This window comes from Crocuta crocuta, unplaced genomic scaffold, assembly GCF_008692635.1.
Source record: "Crocuta crocuta isolate KB4526 unplaced genomic scaffold, BGI_CrCroc_1.0 scaffold132, whole genome shotgun sequence".
Lineage (NCBI taxonomy): Eukaryota > Metazoa > Chordata > Mammalia > Carnivora > Hyaenidae > Crocuta > Crocuta crocuta.
Window position 1 is genome coordinate 4,520,920 of NW_027528611.1, and position 14,288 is coordinate 4,535,207.

At 53.8% G+C, this 14,288-nt stretch overlaps 1 long non-coding RNA gene across 1 annotated transcript; it reads right to left on the minus strand.

The window, feature by feature from the left end:
• Window positions 1-214: 214 nt before the first annotated feature.
• Window positions 215-6,301, minus strand: LOC144224039 (uncharacterized). Its single transcript, XR_013332887.1, has 3 exons — window positions 5,667-6,301; window positions 2,427-2,555; window positions 215-1,886 (listed from the first exon to the last, which is right to left on the minus strand). It is a non-coding gene; the product is annotated as an uncharacterized LOC144224039 (long non-coding RNA).
• Window positions 6,302-14,288: the final 7,987 nt, after the last annotated feature.

Sequence of the window (14,288 nt, forward strand, 5' to 3'; positions counted from 1 at the left end):
ACCCAGGAGCCCCCAAAAAAGATATTTTAAAAAGTCACTTCCCAGTGCAGGCTTCACGGACACTTGTTCCCGGTTAAATGCAGCCCTCCTTGCCTTGCCTCGTGGTCCTTGCTCCTCCATCTTTGTATCTGGTGGAAACTACTATTTGTGAGAGATCAGTTTCACGCAGACCCTCCCCTCTAGAATGGAGCCTCTATGGGGAAGGGCCTAGGTCTATTTTCTTTGAAACGGCTTTATTGAGATGTAATTTACACACCATACATTCACCCACTTAAAGTATACAGGTCAATAGTATCATGGATTAGTATTTTCACAGATAAGCACAATTGTCATTGACTCCATTGACTGTGGAGTCAATTTTAGAACGGTTTTTCCTCACCTCAGAGAAAAGCCCATACCCATTGCCTTCCCTCCCCTCAGCCCTAAGCAACCACTAATCAATTTTGTCTTTACAGATTTGCCACTTCTGGACGTTTCTCATAAATGGAACGACATGAGATGTAGTCTTCCGTGGCTGAGTTCCTTTGCTTATTAACAAGCATAATGCTTTCTAGATTCATCCGTGTTGTAGCAGTACATAACAGCATTCCATTCCTCTTCATGGCCGAATACCCTTCCGTTGTACAGATAAGCCACATTTCGTTTATCCACTCATTCATCAGCTGGACAGTTGGATCGTTTCCACTTTTTGGCCATTATGAATAACGCTGCCATATGTATGTACACAATTTTGTGTGGGCATGTTTTCATTGCTTTGGGTGCATACCTAGGAGTGAAATTGCCAGGTCGTATGGCAACTGTGTGGTTTAACTTTTGATGCCAGACTGCTTTCTGATGGCTGCACCACTTTACATGCCCACCAGAAGAGTTTGAGGGTTCCAATGTCCCCATATTCTCTCCTATGTTTGTTATCTGATTCTTCCATCATGGCCGTCCTAGACTTGAGTGTCAAGTGCTATCTCACGGTTCTGATTTGTGTTTCCCTGAGACTAATGATACCAAGCATCTTTTCATGTGCTTATGGACTACTTGTATATCTTCTTTGGAGGAATATCTCTTCAGATCTTTTGCCCATTTAAAAATTGGGTTATGTGTCTTTTTACTAATGAGTTGTAAGAGTTCTTTATTCTAGATGCACGTCTCTTATCAGATATATGATTTGCAGATATTTTCTAGTCTTTGGGTTCTCTTTTCACTCTCTTGATGGCATCCTAAGAAACCCCACAGGGTTTTAGTTTTCATGGAGTCCAATTTACGTTTTTCTTTGGCAGCTTGTGCTTTTGGTGTCATACCTAAGAATCCCTTGCCAAATCTGAGGTATCCCAATGTTTCCTTCTAAGAATTTTCTAATTTTAGTTCTTATAGGTAGGTCTTTGGGCCATTTTGAGTTAATTTTTTTTTTAATATAGTATAGGATCAAGTGTCCAACTTTATTCTTTGCCATGTGGCTATCCAGTTTCCCCAGTGTAATTTGTTTAAAAGGCTCTTCTTTCCCCTGTTTGAATGATCTTGGCATCCTTGTTGAAAATCAGTTGACCACGAATGCATGATTTTATTTCTGGACTCTCAATTCCATTCCACAGGTCACATTGTAGATATTGTATATCTACCTGTAAGCTGGTACCACACAGTTGTGAATTCTTTTTTTTTTTTTATTGAAGAATCACTGCCATATAATATCCCCCTAGTTTCAGGTGTAAGTTATAGTGATTCGATATTTCTATACATTACGAAACTGTCTCCACGGTTAAGTCTGGTTACAGTCTGTCTCCACGCACTGTTGTGAGTTCTGTTGCTTTTTGTGACCACCTCGTTGCCTGGAACACTATGGTTCGTGTATCTGTTGGATGTTCAGAGCCCAGCAACAAATACCACCAGGAACACACCTGTAGTCCAAAAAAGGTTAGGTTTATTTAGCTTGTGCAGAAAAGAACATACCCTACCGAATCTCCATGGAATCTCAAAAGGAGGGTCCCAAGAGAGTCCTCTTGGAGGGTTCAGGTTGGTGCCGAGCGATTTGAGAAGAGGCCAGGAAAGCAGAGGCAGTGCAGGGCTGCGTGCTGCCCAGAAGTGGGGAGGATTCAGTAACGGGGATCTTCACTGACACCTAGGAGGTGGGAAGATGCAAGTGGGCTGGAGCTGTCACTGGCAGAGAAGCATGTCACACTAAGGGGCCGCTGGCCCAGAGTGGCCTTGTCTGAGTGCCCTTTGCTCCTCTACGAACTTCTTGGTCTGCTGTTCGCAGGGCTGTTTTCTAGAAGTCAACCAATGTCCCCGTGGCAGAAGAGCTAGAGCTTCAACAGCCAACCACGGCAGACCCCACGTGTCCTACATCTACTTCTTAAGCTTGAGGCCAACACAGGGACAGGGGGCAGGTAGGCAGAGAGGGAGGTTTGCGCTGGCCAGAGGCCAGACTACTAACTCACCATGCGGCTTGGCCCAGTCATTTTCCTTCCCTGGGCCCCAGTTTCCTCATCTGTATTATAGGGAGATGGGATATACAGTGCCTGGACCCCCTTCCAGTTCTTTATCTGTGATGCAGCTGTCTTCATAGGCTATTTCAGAGAGAGTGAAATCTTCGCTGAAACACATCCCTATTTCACCTCCCCCCCTCCCCCACCACGTCACACACACACACACACACACACACCCACACACACTTTCTCTCTCTCTCTCCCCCCACCACACAGCTGACTCATTCGGCCTCAGGTCCCTATTCAGTCTCCAACCAGACATTTGGATTTTATACCTGGCAGAATTTTCTAAAACGTTTTTGGGATGCACCCAGGGTTGCCAACATTTTCTTTTGTCAAATAGGACATAAACCACAAGTATGACTACCTGTTACAAGCAGTGTGTCATGAAAGGATAATAATAAATTAGAATAAAGGATAAGCTGCTTTGACTCCCCTCATTCCTTGGAGAATGGTGGAAGGTCCTCTTGGAATGGACTGTTCTCACCTGGGTTTGGGCTGGGCTGCCTCATCGCATGAAAAAAAGCAGATAGCCCTGAAAGAGTCAGCCTCAGTTGTCCCTAAGGGAGTGATGGGTTCTTGAAGGGGGCGGTGGCAGGCAGAGGCGGGGTGGGAAGAGCTCAGATCTGGGCTCTGAACCCCAGGTCTCTGGTGGCTGCACTAACCAAAAGGACCCAAGGGCGCAGGGGCATCTCCACCGCCTCCCTAGTTGTGCGGGTGGAAACCCAGGCCTGGGAGAAGGTGTGGAGGACTTGTGAGGCTCTAATGAAATGAAGGCTGAACTAGACTCGTCCCTCGGGCCTTAACACTTCCCTAATTGGCCCCTTCCACGTCCAGTCATGTCCACTTCCAATAGTCACCCAAAGCCTGTGAGAAATATGGGGGGGGGGTGTGATTTCAGCAACCCTCCTAGGTGTTTTCGTGGGAGTACCAAGTGGAGAGTAAGTTGTCTACCCCCAGAATAATGTGGTGGGTCTGGTTTTTTAACTCTGTAGGGTCACAGAATAACACATGGCATCCGTGGGTTCCCAATAGACAGTGAAGAGAGCATTTAAAGAGGGGACCCCTCCCCCACCCCAGCCCACTCTCCCAGGGCCTGAAGGCGCTACTGTGCCTTTAAAAAGCGCTCCAGTCGACAAATGAAACCAATCAGCAGATGGGGGAGGAGCTACTTGGGAGGCTGACCACCAGCCTCGCCTCGGAGTAAGAGTGACAGCCACCCCGAGGGAGCCTGAGCAAACTTGTTTAAAGGAACCGTGTCCCAGATAGGCCCCTCCCAAGGGGTGAGAATCCGGAGCTCCCGGATTGACCAGTGCCTCCTCAGAGTGGCTGCCGCCGCCTCCCCCGCCCCCACCCCCACCCCCAAGGAGCNTTTTATTTGCATTTTAAATCACGCTCTTTTGCTAAACTAATGGACCCCCTATTTATAGATGACTCCAACACAAAGTGACTACTAATTACTACAATTAATATCACGTTAAGGGCTTGCCAGCCAACTTCACAGCAACTTGTATCGCCTACTCATTTTCAATTAAGGCACATTGACAGGGAGAATACGTGGTTATTAAGAGCGGGCCCTGGGGTGTAATTACTGCTCACAAGGTCATTAAGCAACTCCCCTGCAGGGCTGGCACCTTGGAGCCCGGGGGCTGGGGGCCCAGATCTGTGTCCTACCCTGGGGCCATAAAGCCTCAGGGCCCCAGGCTGCCAGGGCGGCTGGGGGCCTGGCTCCAAGCTGCCTGGAGGTAGAGCAGATGATGCCAGAAGGGGTTGGGATGGGAGAGCCTGGCAGGGAGGCTGAGGAGCTTCCTCGAGCAGCAAGTGTCTGTGCAGACCTCCTCTGGTACAGGCAGGGGGTTGGCAGCAGGGCGGGGGGACTGAGGGGGTGAGAGCCAGGGAAGGAGACAGCTGCTAGAGCATCGTGTGGGGGCAGGGCCTGCGAGCCTGGGGCATAGAGAACCAGCTTTGGGGGGGGGGGGTAGGAGGAGGCCCAGGCTCCAGAAGCAGGGGAATGATCCCACTGACTAAGAGGAGGAGGGCTGGAGGTGAGGAGAAGCCATGGGACGGAGAGAAAACACCTGGAAGGGGTGGGGGAAGAGGCAGAGGCAGAAGTCAAGGAAAAGTGAGCACCTCAAGAGAGTGCTCTTGTGACTGATGGTCCCTTGGTTCTTCCTCTAGCCCTTGGCAGAGGCCAACCTGCCATGGACCCGGTACAGGCTGGACAGAAGTTTCCAGAACCCAAACCACTGCCAGGCAACCTGCTGGCTCAGGGTCAAGACACCGGTAGGGTGATGAGACGTCTCTGGTAATGGTGTGGCTGAGCCGCTCCTGAGGGCCCGTCTCCGGCCTTCCCCCTTCTGCCTTCCAGCACGTCATGCTTACAGCCCCTGCATTACTGTCATGGAGGATTCAGACCACAGAAGTCTGCAAAGACTGAAGAATAGGGTGTTTTTTCCCCTCCGAGAACCAGCTGCTAAGCATATACCAGGGCACTGCTGCCCTGGGTCAGCCCGTCACGGCAATGTGTAGGGCCTTCTTTGATGTCCTTAGCACTTGGCCCTGTGTACATGTTGTCTGCACAGCAGGACTGAGTCCCACAGGGACCCAGTGGAAGCCCGCTGCTAAGAAGCCAGCCGTGTGGGCAGCACCGGGGCTCAGGAATGATGTGGGGTCCCTGTGGCCCACTCTAGACCTGTTGCCTTGATTTGGGGACAATGCGTAGGTCTAGGGAGACACTCCTTCCCTGTGTCCGGCCTCCCACCCTCACTAGGCACCCCTCTACCCAGGCTGGCACCCATCCCCTCCTATGGCCTCATCAGGAAAGTACACTGGGCCATCCAGGGGAGAACGGGGGTAGGTGTGGGTGTGTGGGGAGTTCCTGATGCCCCTGCTCTTCTGGAAGGTTCTTCCCCCCACCCCCACCCTGACAAATCCTCCCCAGGCTCTGTCTCCCTCTGTCTGTACCACCCCTGTTGCCTTGTTTCTTGGCATCCCTACCCTTTCTAGATCACCTCTAGCGGCTTCTGTGTTCCTCCTCTGCTCCCCACATGCTAGATGCTGCATCAGTGTTGGTGGAGAAAAGAGGGAAGGGCAGGGAGAGAGGGCAGGAGGAATTACAGTTCTGTGTCTCAGGATCAGGTTTGCTGACGTAAAAATGATGGGGGACAAATAAGACAGAGGTTTCTCTCTCACCTTAATGTGGGCAATCCAGGGCTGGTCCTTGGGGGCACCACAGTTAGCATTTGCTCTTCCAGCCTCCCAACGTGGCCTCGGTCTTGTGGTCAGAGATGGCAGCCATCACTTGTCTGCCTTCCAGCCCGGGCCAGCCGGAAAGGGCGGGAAGAGGAACATGTTTGTCCCCTGAAATCCACACGTGGCTGCACTTGGCTGCCAAGGAGCCTTGAAGGATTGTGGGATTGTGCAACCACTTCATTTCCACCCCCAAAGCAGGGTTTTGGGGCACCTGGGTGTTCATTATGTTGAGTGTCCAACTTCAGCTGAGATCGTGATCTCACAGTTCGTGAGTTCAAGCCCCTCGTCGTGCTCTGTGCTGACAGCTCAGAGCCTGGAGCCTGCTTCAGATTCTGTGTCTCCTTCTCTCTCTGCCCCTTCCCCACTCACACTCTGTCTCACCCTGTCTCTCACAAATAAATGTTTTTAAAAATTAAAAAAACAAAAAGCAGGGTCTTATTGGAAAGGCAGGGATGGATGAGGGGGGGCAAGAGCACTCCGTCAGGCAGTAACCGTGGCACTCCCTGACAGGATGGCCAATGGCAGTGAGGGTTGGAAGGACTCCTGGCCCTGGACAGCTGCTACCAGCTGCCACAGCCACCGTCCCTTTGGGGATGGCCAGAAGGGTGTCAGGATCCAGGAACCTGAAGAACTAGGGCCAACTTCGGCCTCCTTCCCTGGCCATTGAGGCATTCCCCACTTCTAGGGCTGGGGCTGGGCATTCTCACCTGGCCCTCTGTGCAGCCGGAGAACTTTCTTCCACCGCACAGGTGTGTGTGCGGCCCCGCCCCCAAGGCTGTCCGGAGGGTGAGCAGAGAGGAGATCCTTAAATGAAGGAGAGGGGAGTGAGAGGGCCACATGAAGCAAGGGCCAGGGCTTTTTGCATCCAGAGAACAGATACTAACCAAAAGCAGAGCCCACGAGGGGCAGGGGGCACTTAGAGAGAGGTTGGCAGTTTGATGAGACCAGAAGCGCAGGCTGAGTGTGAGACTGGGGTGGAGAGAGGTCAGGGCCATCTGTGTTCCACGTACCCCGAGTCCTACGTGATTGCTCAGTTTCTCCCCCCATGCCCCCAGCACTTGCTATACGTCAGGCTTCCTTCTTAGAATCGGAAATGCTTTATCATGGTTTTTTTTTTCCCCCCTCCCAGAGATCCCAGGAGAGACAAGCTTCCCCTTTTACAGGCTCTGAGACTTTAGGTATTTGCCTGAGGCCCTGAGTTGTGATTCATTCACTGCTGAGTCACCTGCAGATATGGCCCAGCTCAGGGGCTAAGGAAACTTGCCATAAAACCCACGTGGGAAGTGGCATGGAGTGCAGCCCCAGAAGGCAGGGTATCATACAGCCCCGCAGGACCTGGGCCTGTCTCCCCAGAAGTTGTGTCATGTCCCCACCCCACCCACTCAGGCTGTCTCTCCTAGCTGTGCTCACCCTTCCAGTATCTTCCAGTATAACTTCCCCTAGGCTTCCTCGGGCTCCCACTGACCTTTCCCCAATCCCCTGCCCCACCTCCCTGGCAAATGAAACTCTACACCTTCTCCCTCCACTCAGGGCTCAAAAGGCAGTCAGAAGGGGGAAGGCAGTCAGAACGGGGAGGCCTCCATTCCCGGGCCAAGTGCAGACAGGAGTTTTCTCTGGGCAGAGTATGTTCAGTAGCTGTCCCTTGAGCCCACTAAGCTGTCTTGCTCAGAGTGGCAGAGAACTTGGGGGCGGGGGATGGGGGCGGGAAGGGGCTGTTGCTGCCCACCAGTGAAGAGAAGGCATATAGCAGGCACTAAATAAATGATAAGCATTCTTCCTGTCTTTCCCATCATAACACAAAGTGTTTTGTGAACATTTCTGGTTACTCATGAGCATCTGTGAATAACTTTTCTTCTATAACAATTTAAACAAATGTGACATTTTAATTTTTTCCCAAATTTCCTTTTTAGGTGTAGGTAGGGGTCATGTTTAGATTCGAGGTTATAAAGCCCAAAGAGAGGATGAGGGTGGCATGGTGGAACAGAGCTGGATGCCTGGATTTGGTAAGGAGGTGAGTGACTTCGTGCGGATGACGTCATCCTGGGCCAACAGCCTTCTGTGGTCACACTCCTGCCCAGACCGCCCTGGCCACTTCCCAGGCCGATTCTGCTCCGCCAGAAAGTGGTCAAGTACTTTTACCCCCACCCTAGTCCCCTTGACAGAAGTTCCTGGCCTCACTCCAGTCTTCGGCGGCTCAGGTTCCTCCCCATCCCCACTCTCAGCCAGGTCCCACCTCCCCACTCCCCTCACATCACATCAACAGTCCAGCGCCTGAGGCTCCCTGTCCCCTCCCTGAGCTGGGCACTGTCAGCCTCTAGTTACCCTTAGCTAGAGCCTAGTTAGTCCCCTCTGGTACCCATCCCTCTTGACAGAAGCCACACCGCCTATTTCATATGGAAAAGACTATCTACTTAACCCTGATCTCCCTTCCCTGAGTCCCCCCTCTTATCCTCTCCCTCCCTATACCCTTCCCCCAGCCCCCACCAAGTACCAGCAGTTGAAGTCCTGAGGTCACCAGCCCCTGGCACTCAAAGTAGGGCCTTAGGTGCAGGGGCCCTGCTGTGGCCGGTCCTCTCACCCAGCCCCCCAACCCCCAAGGACCCCGCAGCACCAAGGGACTGCTCCCCAGGCCACTCCCAGTCCACCCTTGGTTTCATTTTCTCCTGCCCCACACCGCAGCTCTCTCGGACTTAGTTTTGTGTTTGTTTTGTCTCCACTACCCCACCCCCACCCCTGCGGATGTATTCCCAAGGCCATGGGCATGTGATTGTGGCCCAAAAATATTTGTTCAGTGAACGAATGAGTGATTGATTATTATCGTCCTGATTAGACAGGTGAGGAACTGAATCAGCCCCTTCCCAGGCAGCCTCCCGGCAGATCTCTGGTGACAAAATCCCAAATCACTGCTTCCACCCAGCTCTCAAGGAGCCAGTGGTGAGAATTCTCTGGGTTCACCATGGCGAAGGCTGGACTCCTGGCTGGGGAAATGACCCTGTTCTCTTGCGTAGAGGGGAAGGCATCTGTGACAAGTTAGGGCATGGGAGGGTGTGGTCTGCACCCGAGTGCGCTCTGATGGAGGTGGGGCTGGGCCCCTTCCGCATCCCTTGGGAACAGTCCTAAGAGCCCCAAAGTGCTGCCTCCCTGCTGCCCTCGAAACCTTGCAATCAGGAGTCTCTCCACAGGGGAGCGGGGGTCAAGGAGATGGGATGGGATGGGAGGGAGCAGGGGAGGAGGTCCCTGGGAACTTCGGTGCTGGACGGTGGTCCAAAGGAAAGCAAAGACCTTGGCCTGTACTGGTTTCCCTGGTGGCCTGTGGCAGGACGGTTTGGCCGCTGGTGGTAGCCTCTGCCCGGTGGCATCACTGGATCCCAGGCCAGAGCCCTGCTGAGCTTCTAGACCAGCATCCTCCATCACTCCCCCCATGTGCTTCATTGAGCCCAGCCTTGCCACCCAGACATGGTCTCTTCTGCCTACAGTCAGCCCCTCCCTTGCGTCCCCTCCCTCACTGTGCCGCCTGGTTCCCCCAGGCTAGGAGTCACTCTGTCTCCAAACAGCTGCGTCCATACCCTTGTCAGTCTCTCCAGCCTTGTATGGTCTGTCTCCGCAGGCTCTCCTCCCTGAGCGTCGGCCCCCCTCATCCCCGCCTGCCTAAGTGCCCTAATAGCCTCCTAACTGGCCCTCGGCACCCAGCCTGGCCTGTGCCACCAGCCGGCCAAGACCATTCTCCAGCCCTCACTGGGTCCGGGCCGCTGCTCACTCCTCTCGGTGTGGCGCTGTGCGCCCTGCCCTGGGCCTGCTTCTCCAGCCACGGTTCTCCTGCGCTCCAGACTCCCCATCCCTTAGCTGCGTCACTTAGCGCCCTCTCGGGTTCCTCCCCTACTTGCTATTGTCCATCTTTTAGGTTTTCACCAGGACAGCTCCACCTCCTGGAAGTTCCCTCAGCCCATTGTCCCCACTAGCCGGGGACCCACGCCTCTTCTGCACGCTTTCCAATCCGCGCGTGCTGTCCCCAGCCCCCACTCACCCCACCACTGCGCCCTCTGTGGTGGCAGAGGCCATGTCCATCTTGCTTTCTGCCAAAACGCCATGAAGTCCCAAGTCACTCCGGGGGGCCAGCAAGAAGGCTGCTGGGGCTGGGGCTCTGTCTTCAACGTGGGGGCCCTTGGAAAAAAGGAAGAGGAGACGGGGAGGAAGCTATGCCGGGACACAATTGACTGGGCTGCTGGGGCGCACCCCAAGGCCCTTCCTGCTCCCTGGTCCTTCTCGGTGACTGCTCAGTGGGATGGCATGTGGGACGGTTCTGGCTGATTAGATGGCAGTGTGAAGGGGACAGGCCCAGTCTGCCCATTGGGCCTTCTGTCCCTTTCCTCCGGGCGTGGTCGCTGGAGGAGCATTAGCATCTTGTGAGCACGAGGGCGGAGGTCCCAAAGGCCTGGGTCCCAGCCCCAGCTTGCCAACCTCCACAGTTCCTCTCCCAGTGGATGCCTGGGCCACTGGCCAAGAGCCTTGAGGAGACTCCTCGTACCCTCCTCAGATGTCCTGGCTGCCCACCAGGCACCTGGAAGAGGTCTCCCTGGCTGCCGGGACCCCACCGGGGTCCTTTCCCTGCCACTGTGTCATCACCCCTGGTCAGGAGACTCTGCTCCAGGCACCCTCCTGGGCCACAAAGCCCAGTCAGGACGTTCCCAGGCTCTTACCTTTATGACACTGCGTGTTAATCCTCCATCTGAGCTGATGTCCCCTTAGTCCCCCTTTCCCCTGGAGGAGGGAGTATTGTACTGCCTGATCTCCAACTCTGGTCTGTCTGGCTCCCCTACCTACCTTGGCCTCTTCCCTGCTCCTGGAGGGTCGATTAGGAGACCCTAAGGAGGCATTCCCTTGACCCAGCCTCCAGGGATCATCTGGACCTTGAGGCTGGGGGCATGTCTGGGATCCAAGTGCAGATGTGTGTGTTGGGCTCATCCGTAGTTGACTTTGGGCCCAGAACGGAACACAGGATGTTCAGTCCAAGGTCATATGTGGGATCAGTCGGTATCAGCACTTTGTCCTCTGGTTCTCAACACTATTGACCCAATAAACACCTTGGACGGGACCAAGGGACGCTGGCAACCAGGGAGCCCTCTTGAATGAAGGCAGAAGTACTCCATTTCCTGACAATGATGGCTGATGGGGCAGGGCTGCAACATTTAACCAACACGACACAATGGGACAGAGAAAATGAAATCTCTTTATTTGGTCTATCACTTAGAAAAGCCGTATCCGAATGCTCAGTCTGGTTTAAAGTCCAGCCCCGTTCAGTAATCGAGAGTCTCTGCGAGGCCCCACCTGTCACCTGTGCCTGCTCTGGTCTTCAGGGTGGGGCTCCTTCCCCATGGGTGCAGGGGTGCGGCTCCTTCTGCGGCCCGAGCAGTGCCCCTGCTGGCACTTTGAGCCAGTGCCGGCCTCCATGGGGTCCAGCATGGGGTCCATGCTGGAGTGACCCCTACACTGAGCACCTCTGATCGAAAAACGAGCCTCTTCTGGGTTTTCCCAAAAGCACATGGGGACCAGAGCAGCCCAAGAAAGCTAAGACTCAGTAACCCTTCAGTCTGCCCATGAAAGGTGGCCCAGGTGGCCAAGAGGACACTTGCCCTTTGTTTTCGCTGTACTTGGTGAGTAATGCTCTCCTCCCCTCCCCCCATGCTCTGGGGCTGAACCCTGGAGAGGGGTCTCTTTTTCTCTCTTCTCCTTCCCTGGATTCCTTGGGTGGGCAGAGCCAGCTTCGCCCGCTCCTTTTCTGCCTGGACCTCACTTAAGTAAAAATTCCATAGTCCAGCTCACTCAGCCTGGTCCTCAACATACTACTGAGGATGACAGAGGGAGTTAGACACTTTTCTTTCCGAACCGAAACCTAATTTGGGAACCCCTGGGATTGTAGCTAATGGCATGCTATAGAACCAGACGCTGGTGATTGTTTCCACAGCCTCTTTGTCCTTTTTAGAACAAATTGGAAGGCTCCCATATGCCAACTTAAGCTATAATGCTGGGCCACTTCTCTAAGTGGGCTTTATTCCTGGGTTTGCTCCCTTGCTCCCAGATGGGGTTTTTTTTTTGGGGGGGGGGACATGGATATTGGCCAGTCGCCATGGGAGTTGATGTCACCCCAGTCCATTTAGCCCAAAGCCCCACCCCATCCCCAAACCACCCCATCCTTGTTTTGCATATATTCTCTTCCTGAAAAGTTGAGGCTAGCAGACTGCAAACACCTCATGAAAGAAGAGTCTCTGGTTATCCAGATCAAGTTCAAGGCCAGGCCACCATCCAGAGGCTCTGTCACCATGGACAGTCCTGGCCCCATGGACAGTCCTGGCCCCATGGACAGTCCTGACACGAGGCTCTGCCACTAGGTCCTCCATACTTCCAAGCTCTTCAACCAGGGACAGTGCTCTGGAATTAAAGCTCTTTCTGGCTCCAAAAGACTTTTAGGAGGCAATTGTCATACTCTCTCTGCTGCCCCTTCCTGTGAGTAGGGCCCACATCATTCCTGTACCTTCCCCATTGCCAGGATCCCAAGTGCCACACACAGGCTTCTGCTTGGTGGCTGCTTCGGACTAACCCTTAGCCCTCCGTTCATCCCCTTAGCTTTATCGACTCCAATTTCCTAAGTCTGTGAACTTAAGTTATGAACCAGACTGTAGGGCGGGATCAGTCCCAGAGGGGACTACCTCCTTTGAAGTCCTCTAGTATGGGCGCTCTTGCCCAGAATTCCCCCTCTTCCTGTATCATCCAGTGAGTATTTCATAAGACCTTTTCCTTGGTCTTCTCTGACTGACGGGAGTCCTTGGGGGCTGCCAGGGAGGCTCGGGGACTGATGCCTGGATCTGTCATGGCCCCCATTGATCTCAGGCTGTCTCAGCCCCCACCACTGGGGACAGTGGCCCCACTTGCAATGGGGTCTTCCTGTGCTGCCCCAACTGGCCCCCCATCAATCCCCTTGACTTCCTACAACCTATGAATCCACATACAGTATCTAGAACAAACTGGGTCACAGCTGACCTTCAGGAGACTCAAGAAAATCCAAAGATTTTCCAAAGAGGTAATGAAAGTGAAGGGGAAGGGGGAGCATGAAGAACCAAACCAGAAGATGAGACCTTCCCCAGTCACGGACACTTCCACGTGGACAGGGACAAGTGCTTCAAGTCATCTCTGAGATTTCTTGAACATCTTTAGGTTATGTTGCCCCCCTGTTCTTGGCAGAGGAACATTTAAAATGGGTAGGATTCTACACCTGACCAAGAGGTGACTGGGCATGGCAGCTGGGGTGCCCATCCGAGGCCACCGCTGAAGGCAGGGAGAGGAGCCGGTGAAGGCCGGGCAGGTGGTTGCAACTGTGAAGGGGAGGAGGACCCTGCACTGAGACCCTGAGGCCCAAGCAAGAGAAGGACCCACAAGATCAGGATGCAGGATGGGGCTTACGTGGCAAGAGCTCTGCTATAAACATGGGAGGCTTAGATAAGTAGATGGGGGTGACATGGGGGGGGCAGATGTGGAGGGTTCATGCAGAGGAAATGCCCAACGGGGCACCTTCCTCTTCAGGGAATGGCAGCATGGGAGGCTGCAGAGGTTCATCAGATCAGTGCCCAAGGGAAAAGTGTGGGGAGTCCAAAGCCATGCCTTTCTCTACATCTCCTGGGCCCAGACGCTAAGCCCTAGAGGCCCCCCAAGGCTCAGCCTTTAATGCCCTTTGGGGATGCAATGGGATGGGACCAGACCTTCCATTAGGGGTGAGGAGCCTGGCCAAGGCTGAATAGGCTAAGAGGACATGGATGAGGTGAAGGGCCATCTGCCCTCTGATCCTTGCTCTTTGAAGAGTTTTGTCCAGCCTCAAATAATCTCCAACCTAGACTGGTATCAGCCTGGATTTCCTCTTTGACAAACTCAGATATTTTCTCTCTTAAAAAGATTTGAACTTCCTCGCAAATATAGAAAGAGGGAAGGAGCCCCTTCAAAGCAAGAAAAAGGCACCCTCAATCTATTCTAGAATCCACCTTCAGTGAAGTTCTTAAGCTCCTCTCTGAGCTTCCCTGTCCCACTGTCTGATACTTCCTGAACTTGGAGGTGGTGGGACCCTGTGAGCCAGGGCGAGATCGCTAGGTCCCTTCCGTTCCTTCTCATCGCGTTGGCCATGCTGCGGTTCAGAGGCCCCAGAGGCAGTGCCATTAGCCAGACAGGAGAACGGGGCTGGAAGGAATCGCCTACGCTAAAGGTGGGAAGAGGTCCAGGTTAGAGTGTCCATCCGGAACGCCGCCATCTGAGCAGGGGGGAGGGGAGTAGTCCCGCCTATTCCTGCACCTAGTCCCGGGCCCCGCCTCGTCTGCGGCTGGACTGAGCACTGTTGCCCAAGGACTGTGACACCCCGTAGTCACTGTATGCATAGCGCTGCACCTCCACTCCATCAGACAGCCCGGGGACCACACTTCTCCCTCTCTGGTCCCCAGAGACCCCTCTGGACTGCCTGGCCCTCCAGAGCAGGCCCCTCTGCCTGGGCAGGGGGAGTAGAACTACACATTTTTGGTCCTTCCT